The sequence below is a fragment of the Muscardinus avellanarius genome, assembly GCF_963383645.1.
Source record: "Muscardinus avellanarius genome assembly, chromosome: 2".
In the NCBI taxonomy this organism is placed as follows: domain Eukaryota; kingdom Metazoa; phylum Chordata; class Mammalia; order Rodentia; family Gliridae; genus Muscardinus; species Muscardinus avellanarius.
The window spans coordinates 145,327,185-145,337,752 of NC_137787.1; positions in this window are offsets into that span (position 1 = coordinate 145,327,185).

Sequence of the window (10,568 nt, forward strand, 5' to 3'; positions counted from 1 at the left end):
CTAGTAAGTTATTTCTCCTTTGTGAGTATTAACCAAAATCAGTATAGTTACAAATGAACAGGGGAGAAAGCCCCCTAAGCATGGAATTTGAAGGTCATCCTATATGTTTGTGTATTTTAACATCAAAGAGCAGGCCCTGCCCCACAAAACTCTCATCTCCCTATTACCCCTTGTAAATAATACTTATCTCTCAGTCTTACCAAATTTACAACTAATATAATATTAAGACTGTAATCTATACACTGTCAGAACACATTAATACTAAATTTGATAATGCATTAACTGTCCTCACCTCTTGGGGTTTTGTTGATTGCCAAGTTAAAAAGCAAAACAATGATTATGTAACAGTGGTGTATAGAAGTCCTGCAACTAACAATGTCCCATCAAGATTACCTCAAGCCAGGCAGAATGGTGCATGCCTGTAAGGAGACTGAGACAGGAGGAGCACAGGTTCAAAGCCAGCCTCAGCAACTTAGCAAGACCTTCAGCAACTTAGCAAGACCCTGTTTCAAAATAAAAATTCTTTAAAAAAAGGACTGGGGTAGAATATCCCTAAATTAAATCCCCAGTACTAAAAAAGAGAAAAGATTTCAGTGGGTGTTTTCAAAAGCTTAGGATAGGAAAAAAACTACCATTCTCATAAAAAGACTATAAAACTCCATCATGCCAAGGTGCCTTGCCTAAGGCCACACAGCTGACAGGGCAGAACTGGCCTGACAACACCATGTTCTGACTCAGAAGCAGCTTCTTTTTGCTACATCCTGAGGCTAAACACTATCAGAAGAACATTTTAAAAGTAAAGAACCCAACCCAGTGGTGAAAGCTGGTAACTTCAATACCTGGGAGGCTGAGGCAGGAGGATCACAGGTTCAAGGCCTGCCTCAGAAACTTAGCAAGATCCTTGGCAACTTAGTGAGATCTTATTTCAAAATAAAAAATAAAAATAGTGCTTGTGGGTATAGCTCAAAGGAAGAACACCCTAGGGCTAAACCTCCAGTAAAACACACACACAAAAAAAACCTATATTGCTAAGTGATTATTTAGTAATAATCTCACTAATTAACTGCCATCTCACTAATTAACCTTCTAGTTTTCTGCCACCATTTTAGTCTGCTTTTTCCTCCATCTGTTTTGATATTAAGTGTTTGGTTAGTTAGATTATAGCCCCAAGCCCTGGGTGAATGCTCATGTGAATACTCAGCTCCAGCAACTGCCCTCAAATCACCTTTGCCTCCTGGAGTCACCTGGGACGGCCCACAGGCACATAAGCATTCAGCAGGACTGTTAAAATCAAGCTTGCCTTCCACAAACTAGCGTCCACATCCCTAGTTAAACTGTAAGAAAGTGCTTTCTATCCAGTTGCATTGTGTTTAAAAGTTAGCTAGTAAAAAGGTTAAAAACTACTTTTTTACTCTTCTCTTTTGCTTTCCAAACACCAAGATTAGATCCCTGAGCAGTCAAAAACTACTACAATGTTCCAAGTTAATGTTTACTAAGTGAAACCAGCCATGGTGGAGCACCCTTGCAATCCTAGAATTTGGGAAGCTGAGACAGGAGGATCCCAGTTCATGGCCAGCCTCTGCTACATAGTGAGGCTCTCAGCAACTGATCGAGACCCTGTTTAAAAATAGAGCTGAAAGTATGGCTTGAAGGTAGAATGCCTCTGGGATTAATCTGCATTACCAAAAAGGAAAGGGGAGAGAGAGAGAGAAAATTGTTGTTGTTGTTGTTGTTATTATTATTATTATTGTTAGGCTTACAGAAGAAGCAGAAAGCCTCATGAGGTGGCCAAACATGCAAACAAGAAGAGGTTCTACTTAAGGCTGAAACAGGTGAGCCTGTGTTCACTCAGCTGTGCTGGCCACAGCAAGCTGTGCCCAGGCTTCAATTACCTTAGGCTGCAATCTCTGTTCTGTAACCTAACCCATCTTTGTCTATGAGCTCTCTTTGGAGGTCACTGCCTCACACACATTCCTTAACTTCCAGTTTTGGAAAATTCCTAACTACAGAAATGCCAAGACTGAAGGCCAAAACAGTGGGAGATCAACATGTCCTTAGCAGTATCTCAGCCCAAGACCCAGGAGAGATTACAGCTTTGCAGGAATCCAGGGTCAGGCAGTGGTTGTAGATCAGCTCCCACTATGCCCTCCTCTTCTGCCCTTATTCTCTAAATCAGACTAAAACCCAGTGATAATTTCTCTTTGCTGCATTATAAGCTATCGTGATATTATTAACAGCTATCGTAACTGAATTGCTGATGGCAGGTATTGCTATACATTTCCACACAGACGATTTCATTTCATCTCACAACCCTATGAAACAGTAGGTATCATTATCCACATCTTAACAATTTAAGCAACACAGCCTCAGAAAAGTGGCTTTCCTCCATCACAGCTACAGGGCACTCAAACTAATGTCTCTCTGAAGAATAGTGTGATCTCTCCTCCATGTACTACTCTGCAGCCAAATACCATCTGCAAAAGGCTTTTTTTAAAAATGGGGCAGAGGTGTGTGGGTCAGTGGTAGAGCACTTACCCAGCATGTATGAGGCCCCAGGTCCATTCCCCAACAACACATACACACACACACACACACACACACACACACACACACACACACAATCTCCATCCCTATAACTATCTACCTATATTTTTGCATGGAAGATGCAAAACCTTTTACTTTTTAAAAAAGTGTGTGAGTGTATGTGTGTGTGTGTGTGTGTGTGTCTGTCTGTCTGTCTGTCTGTCTGTGTGAGTGTGTGTGTGTCTGTGTTACTGGGATAGAACCAGGAGTGTTCTGCCTCTGTGCTATATTCCCAAACCTATTTTATTTTTTTATTTTGAAACAAGGACTAAGTTGCAGATGCCGGCCTCGAATCTGTGATCCTCCTGTCTCAGCCCCCCCACACACAAGTACCAGGATTACAAGTGTGTGCCACCATGCCCTGTTAAAAAAAGCATTTTCTGAATGAAATATCCATACAAATTTTAAAATTTCAAAGATACAAGCCGGGCGTGGTGGCGCACACCTGTAATCCCCGCGCTTGGGAAGCAGAGACAGGAGTATCGTGCAGGTTCGAAGCCAGCCGCGCTGGCTTAGGAGACCCTGTTTCCAAATAAAAAATATAAAAATAGGTCTGGGAGTGTAGCCCGGAGGTAGAAGGGCTTCCAGGAACCCCAGTACCACCAAAAAAAAAAAAAAAAAATTCAAAGATACTCCCTACACTTAAAGATAGATACATGCTAAATTACCTACACATGCTAAGTTACTGTATTTTCTCTTATAAGGTTACCTAATATTTATTTTCATCCTACCTTATTTGTACAGCTGTAAGGAGAGGTGATTAAATGCAGTATCTGCTGCTGATACTCCTGAAAGCTTTCCAAACTTCTTATAATTCTTTTATGTATGGTACTAGGGATTGAATTAAGGAGCATTGAGCTACACCCCCAGCCCTATTTTTTTTAAGTATTTGGGATTGAACCAGGGGCATTCTGCCTCTGAGCTACACCCCTAGCCCTATTTTTAATACTTTATTTTGAAACAGGGTTTCAGTAAGTTGCAGAGAACCTCACTAAACAGCTGAGGCTAGCTGCAAACCTGCGATGGTCCTCTCAGCCTCTCAAGTACAGGAATTACAAGTGTGTGCCGCCACATCCGGCTCCCCAGCCCTATTTTGATTTTGATTTTGAAACAGGGTCTTGCTAGGTTGACGGGAGTCTCACTAGTTACTGGAGCAGTCCTTGAACCTGCAATCCTCCTGTCTCAACCTCCCAAGTAGGGAGAGTACATGCAAGTGTCACCCGGTTTATACAATTAATTCTTGATAAATTCAGTTTTACTTGATGATCCCTTGTCAGTTTGCAGTCTTAAATTGTACTTTGTTTTTAAACTTCTGGGCCCTCATAAGACTTTGTTTCCTGCTGGACTGCCCTTTCATGAACTTTTCTTTTTACTGTGTGTGTGTGTGTGTGTGTGTGTGTGTGTGTGTGTGTGTGTTATTGGAGGTTGAACCCAGGGACATTCTACCTCGGAGCTACACCTTTAGGCTGATTTTATTTTTTATTTTTGAAACAGGGTCTTGCAAAGTTGCTGAGGACATCAGTAAGTCTCCGTCTCCCAAGTACTGAGAATACAAGCGTACACCGCCATGCCTGGCTTTTCCTATTCTATTTGTAAAGTGCAGAACAAAAAATAAGCTCAGCACAGAGCACAGAGTTACCCAACGTGGGGGCTAAAAGGAACCTGAGAAGTCGAATCTCATGAATTAGCTGAGCCCGTGGTCACGAGGCTTGGCAGCGACAAAGCCAAAACCAAAATTCAAGTCTTTCAACCTTCTCACTGCACCAGTAGGAGGAACGCAGAATCTGCGGGGCAGACCCAACCGTGCTTTGCTATTCTCGCGCAGAACAATAATACTGCAGACCACTGCGACTGCTTTACCCGAAAATAGCACCTAGAAAGACCTCGGAGCCCTGGGCTACCTTAACTGTCCGATCAAATTCATTCGACCGGTCCTCGCGTCTGCGAGCCAACCTGGCTGGTCCCAGGAGCACGTGAGAGAGCATCCCGGCCTTCGCAGCGCACGCCGCGCGTCTGAATGAGCCGGGAGCCGCCGGGGCGAGCGCCGGGAGGCGGAACCGGAGTCACCGCGGCCACCGACAGCGCCCCCTGCAGACCCCGGCCGCCAGCCCCCAGGCGCGGCCCACCACGCCGCGGCCGCCGGGAAGAGAGCGGGCCGGCACTTACCGCGGCGGCGGCACTCCCCTCCAGCCCAGGTTCTGCAGCGGACAGACAGACTGGTGGACAGGTGGACAGGCAGGCGGGCGCCGCGCAGGGAAAGGTGGCGGAGCTGCCCGGGCGGCCCTGGAGCCCAAGCCCCGCCCACTCCCCGCCCACCAGCGCGACTTCCATTGGTCGCTGCGGCACCGGCCACGCCCCCGTCTGCGGGCGCGCCGGCAGCGGAAGGACCAGGGCTGGACCCGTTTCCCGGGGAATCTCCAGCTCCCGCTTTGGGGCTGGAAGCTGCCCCGGGCTCAACGAACCCCCCCCCCCCCATGGCCACTGATCTGCATTCCACAGGGAAGGAGACCCTGGGGAGGAGTCCCTGGGGAGGAGACCCTGGGGAAAGCACCAAGAGCCACGCAAGAGGCGCCTTCTCAGGGCGTGGTTTCCTATGTCCACGGGAGCCTCAACTGGCTGGAGGAAGTTTTTGTTTTGTTTGTACTAAGGGCTGATCCAGAGTCTACCTCAGAGCTACACCCCCATTCCTTTTTTATTTTTGGCTTTTGAAACAGGGTCTCACCAGGTTGCTGAGAGTCTTGCTAAATTGTTAAGGCTGGCCTCCAACCTGCGATCCTCCTTTCTCAGTCAATAGGGCATGTCCCGCCAACTCAGCTCAAAGGAAGTAAGTTTGTATTTATACCCCATCTTTTCAATCTGAACTATAAAAAGCATACCCTTTACCAAATTACAAAATACATCTAGCAATATTTGCATTCTCTTTTCCCACTGAACCATTGGAAAGTTGACATTATTACATATAAGAAATTGAATGCATTTCCAATCATATCCAATGTACCATTCATACTTTAATTTCATTTGCTACCCCAAAGATATCTATCTCTCTCTCTCTCTCTCTCTCTCTCTCTCTCTCTCTCTCACACACACACACACACACACACACACACACACACACACACGTTCAGTTTCTGAGGATTAACTTGATCATTTGATTTCATGTCTCTACAAATTTTTTAGTCTAGAACAGTACCCTTGATTTTTAAAATCCTTCATAGCTTTGACATATTTGTAGGCCATGCCAATTGTCTTGCAGCTTGTATCACATTCTGGGTTCTTGGAACTGTTTCCTGGTGACTAGATTCTGGTTAAACATTTCAGGAAGAAAAGTAGAAGTAATGGCATATGTTTCTGGTCGCTTTGCTTAGTGATGTCGTTATCCACCATGACAGGTTCAGCCACTTAGGGCTATTTCTGGCTTTTCTTTCTCAAGCACAGCTCCCTCTGCGATTGGCATTAGTGTCTATGAGGACTGGCTGAAACAGGGTGAATATTTTGCTCCTACTTTCCCCCACATTCTGATTTCAGGGGAGTGTTCTTTCTGCTACAACCTGAAACTGTGCAATGTCATATGGGAGTGAGACCATTGAATAATTCACAAGGAAGTTGTGATGAGTAAAGATATTCTATTTTAATTAAGGAAGAAATATTTCCAAACAGAATCGAAAAGTAACTATTGCTAGGATGCATCTTATAAACAATATAAATGTGCTTAATTTTAGAGAAGAATCAAAATATTCAGAAGGTGATCATTCTAAAGAGTAATGATTTTTTTCAACAAATACTATACAAGCTGGGAGTGGTGCAGGTCTGTAATCCCAGTATTTGTAATGTAAGTCATAATGAGATTCAAAGTGATACAAATATGCATGCATGCGTTATTGATGAACACAAGTCTTTAGAGGGCATTCCACATCTAAACGGTAGCAATGTACAATAACATACTTTGTAGCCGGGCGCTGTGTCTCATCTTTGTGATTCCAGTACTTGGGAAGCAGAAACAGAAGGATGGCAGGTTCAAAGATAACCTCATCACATAGTGAGACTCTCAGCAACCTGGTGAGACCCTGTTTCAAAAATAAAAATAGCCAGGCGTGGTGGCGCACACTTCACTTGTAATCCCAGCATTCAGGAGGCTAGGACCAGAGGATCGCGGTTCAGGGACAGCCTTAGCTACTTAGTGAGGCCTTCTGCAACTTAGTGAGACCCTGTTTCAAAAATAAAGAATAAAAAATAGGCCAAGGGGTATAGCTCGGAGGTCGAATGCCCCTGGGTTCCATTCCCAGACCTCCCCAAAATTTAAAAAAATAAAAAAAATAAAAAAGCCGGGCGTGGTGACGCACGCTTGTAATCCCCGCGCTTGGGAGGCTGAGACAGGAGGATCACACGGGTTCGAAGCCAGCCTCAGCTACTTAGTGAGGCTTTCAGCAACTCAGTGAGACCCTGTTTCCAAATAAAATATAAAAAAGGTCTGGGAGTATAGCCCGGAGGTAGAAAGCCTCTGGGTTCCACCCCCAGTACCACCAAAAAAAAAAAAAAAAAAGCTGGGCGTTGTGATGCACGCTTGGAATTCCAGCATTGGGAGTCTGAGACAAGACGATCTGGGTTTGCAGCCAGCTTCAGCTACTTACTGAGGCCCTTTGCAAGCCAGTGAGACCCTGTTTCAAAATAAAGAATAAAAAATAGGGCTGGGGGTGTAGCTTGGAGGTAGAATGCCCCTGGGTTCAATCCTCAGCAACACACACACACACACACACACACACACACACACACACCATACTTTGTTAAATGTAGTTGCTGTAGAAATAGCTTCCAAATGTATCTTACCAGTTAAATGTCACTTTCCAGCTAAAACTCTTTCCTTGGCCCCCAGTGTGCTCAGGATTAAAGGTGAGCCCCAAGCCAGGCTTGGTGGCGCATACTTGTAATATGAGTCCTGAGGACAGCCTCAGCAAGTAGCAAGACTCAGCAACCAAAGTAGATCCGGTTTTAAAACAAAAAGGGCTGGGGATGCAACTCGGAGGTAGACCGTCCCTGGGTTCAATCCTCTGTAACAACAACAAAACAGGGTAAGCCCTTAGGCCGACCTACAGCCCTCCTCTCCCAACCCCACCCTTTCTGTGGGTCTTAGAGTGTTTCAGGGACAGGAACCCAGTTTCCCACCACCCTCCCCCATTTCCTCCTCTCCACCCTGCATCCTGAAGTCAGGCCTCTCTCCAGCAGCTGGGCCTGTGGCCTTCTCTCCACCCAGGCTGTGTGTTAACACTGTCCGTGCCGCTGTTTGGCACAGCGAGGTCCACGCCAACACGGCCTGCACCGCACTCCACGGTGGATGGACGGCCGCCCTTGTGGAGAGCCAGGCAGCAGAACACTCCTCACCTACATCAGGATTTCCGTCCCTTGGCTGCATCTGCACGCTGGCAGTGTGGTGAGTAATAAATGCTTTGAAGTCAACTGGAACTTAGTAAATATGTGTCCTGCTACACTGGGCCACAGGAATGAAGCAGATACGTTTGAATAGGGCCCTACATGCTATGGAGAAAGAGTCTCCTGGGTTTTCCTGCATGTTTGGTGTAATGCAGAGTGAAAGGCTTTAATCAGAACACTTTTAGGGGTAGTCTTCAGTGGTTGAAAGGGGGGGGGGTTGCATCTGACTGAGACAGCTGGTCACATTTCCATTTGGCAAAGTAGAGCAGTAATTATCCATAGCTCCTCCTAACAAGAACACCTGGATAGGCAAGTGTTACCAACCAGGGTTCTGGAAGGGAGCCAGGAAAATTCTTTATCTTTTTTTTTTACTTTCAATGCTAGAGATTGAACCCAGGGACATTTTACCACTGAGCTACATCCCCATTACTATTTCATTTTTTAATTTTGAAATAGGGTCTCACTAAGTTGCTGAGGCTGGCCTTGAGCCTGTGACCTTCCTATCTCAGCCTTCTAAGAACTAAGGTTATAGCCCTGTGCCACCACACCCGGCTTATCATTGTTTTTATTTTATTTTATTTTATTATTATTTTTTTGTGTGTGCGGTACTGGGAGTTGAGCCCAGGGGCTTTTTACCTATGGACTACACACCCAGACCTATTTTGTATTTTATTTGAAAACAGGGTCTCACTAAGTTGCTGAGAGCCTCACTAAGTAGCCGAGGCTGGCTTCGAACCTGCGCAGTCCTCCTATCTCAGCCTCCCAAGCATGGGGATTACAAGTGTGCACCATCACACCCTGCATCGTCGTATTTTTTATCTCAACCAGGAGATTTTGCTCCTCAGGAGACATCTGGCAGTGTGTGGGGTTTCTTGGTTTTCACAGCTCTGTGTGTGTACTGACACCTAGTGGGTTGGGACCAGAGATGCTGCCACACATCCTAGGATGCCCAGAACAGGCTCCTACAACAAATTAGCAAAATCGTATGGAAGTATGAGAAATGTGGTTTCATAGGAATGTTCCTTTGAGTATGTTTTTCTTGTTTCGGGTGCTTTGTTTAAAAATGCACATTTACAGTACCTCAAAACCAAATAAAAACACACATATTTATCTGCATGTATCTATTGTCCCAGCATTCACTTAAGCCCAGGAGTTCAAGACAAGTCTGGGCACCATAGTGAGATCCCATCTCCAGGTAAAGTGAAATAAAATTTATCTTGAAAAAATAAAAATAAGCCAGGCGTGGTGGCGCACGCTTGTAATCTCCGCGCTTGGGAGGCTGAGACAGGAGGATCGCACAGGTTCGAAGCCAGCCTCAGCTACTTAGTGAGGCTTTCAGCAACTTAGTGAGACCCTGTTTCCAAATAAAATATTAAAAAAAAAAAGGTCTGTGAGTATAGCCCGGAGGTAGAAAGCCTCTGGGTTCCACCCCCAGTACCACCAAAAAAAATAAAATAAAATAAAATTTATCTGGAAACAAAAATGCTTATTTTACATGCATCAGTGAGTGGTATAAAATATTCACAGCCCTTCCAAACATGCCAATACTTCCTTTCAGCTCCGCAGCTTGGCACATACTGTATGCACCTGCTGCATTCTTTCTCCTGATAATCCCTTCTCGGTCTCCAGGCTCCGTTTGGACACTATCTCCTCCAGTGAAGTATGCGCCTCCTACGTGCCCCCAGGCACCTATCGCATTAGTCACTGCACTGCAGCGGAATGCACGATTTCCCCACCAGTCCTCCCACCAGACAGCAAGCTTCTTGGAGCAGGGATCCAGTCTAGCTCACCACTTTCTTCCTTGTGCTTGACACAGCACCTGGCGTGGTCTGCACCCAGTAAATACAAGCACATTGAAACATCTGAAAAATTTCATAGCCAGCAGGCAGAGGGCCAGGATGGAGGCGTTTTCAAATATCTATCCCATCTCCATTGATGTCATCGCTATAGGGAGCCCTGCTCACAGTGCACCCCTGTACATCTGCTTTCTTGTGTGAGAACACGTTAAGTAGTTCCAGTAGAGAAAATGTTAAGAACAACAGTGCTGGGAATCCCACGTGAAGTCTGGTGAACTGTACTTGGGAACCTAGTTTGTTTAATTTTACATTGCTGTCTGCATTTCTTTATTATTAACATCTATCTTGGAATGCAGACTGGGTGAAATATAATAAAAGGGAATTTATTCAGGCTTATGGTCCTGGAAGTATATGATCTAGGGGCCACATCTGTCCTTCTTGCTGGCAGAATCCTGAGACAACACAGGTCATCTCATGGCAAGAGAGAGGGGGCACTGCATATGTACACGCCTTCTGATCCCTCTCCATTTTATTTTTTCTGGTTTTTTATTTTATTTTTGCTACCAAGGCATTCTATGTCTGATCTATACCCCCAGACCTTTTTAAAAATTTTTTTAAACAATTGCCAAGAGTCTCACTAAGTTGCTTAGACTGGCCTCAAACCTGTCTCAGCCTCCCAGGTACTGGGATTACAGGTGTGTACTACCACGCCTGACTTTCATTTTCTTACAAAGCCATCAAGATTCAATCATGAGGGCTCTACCC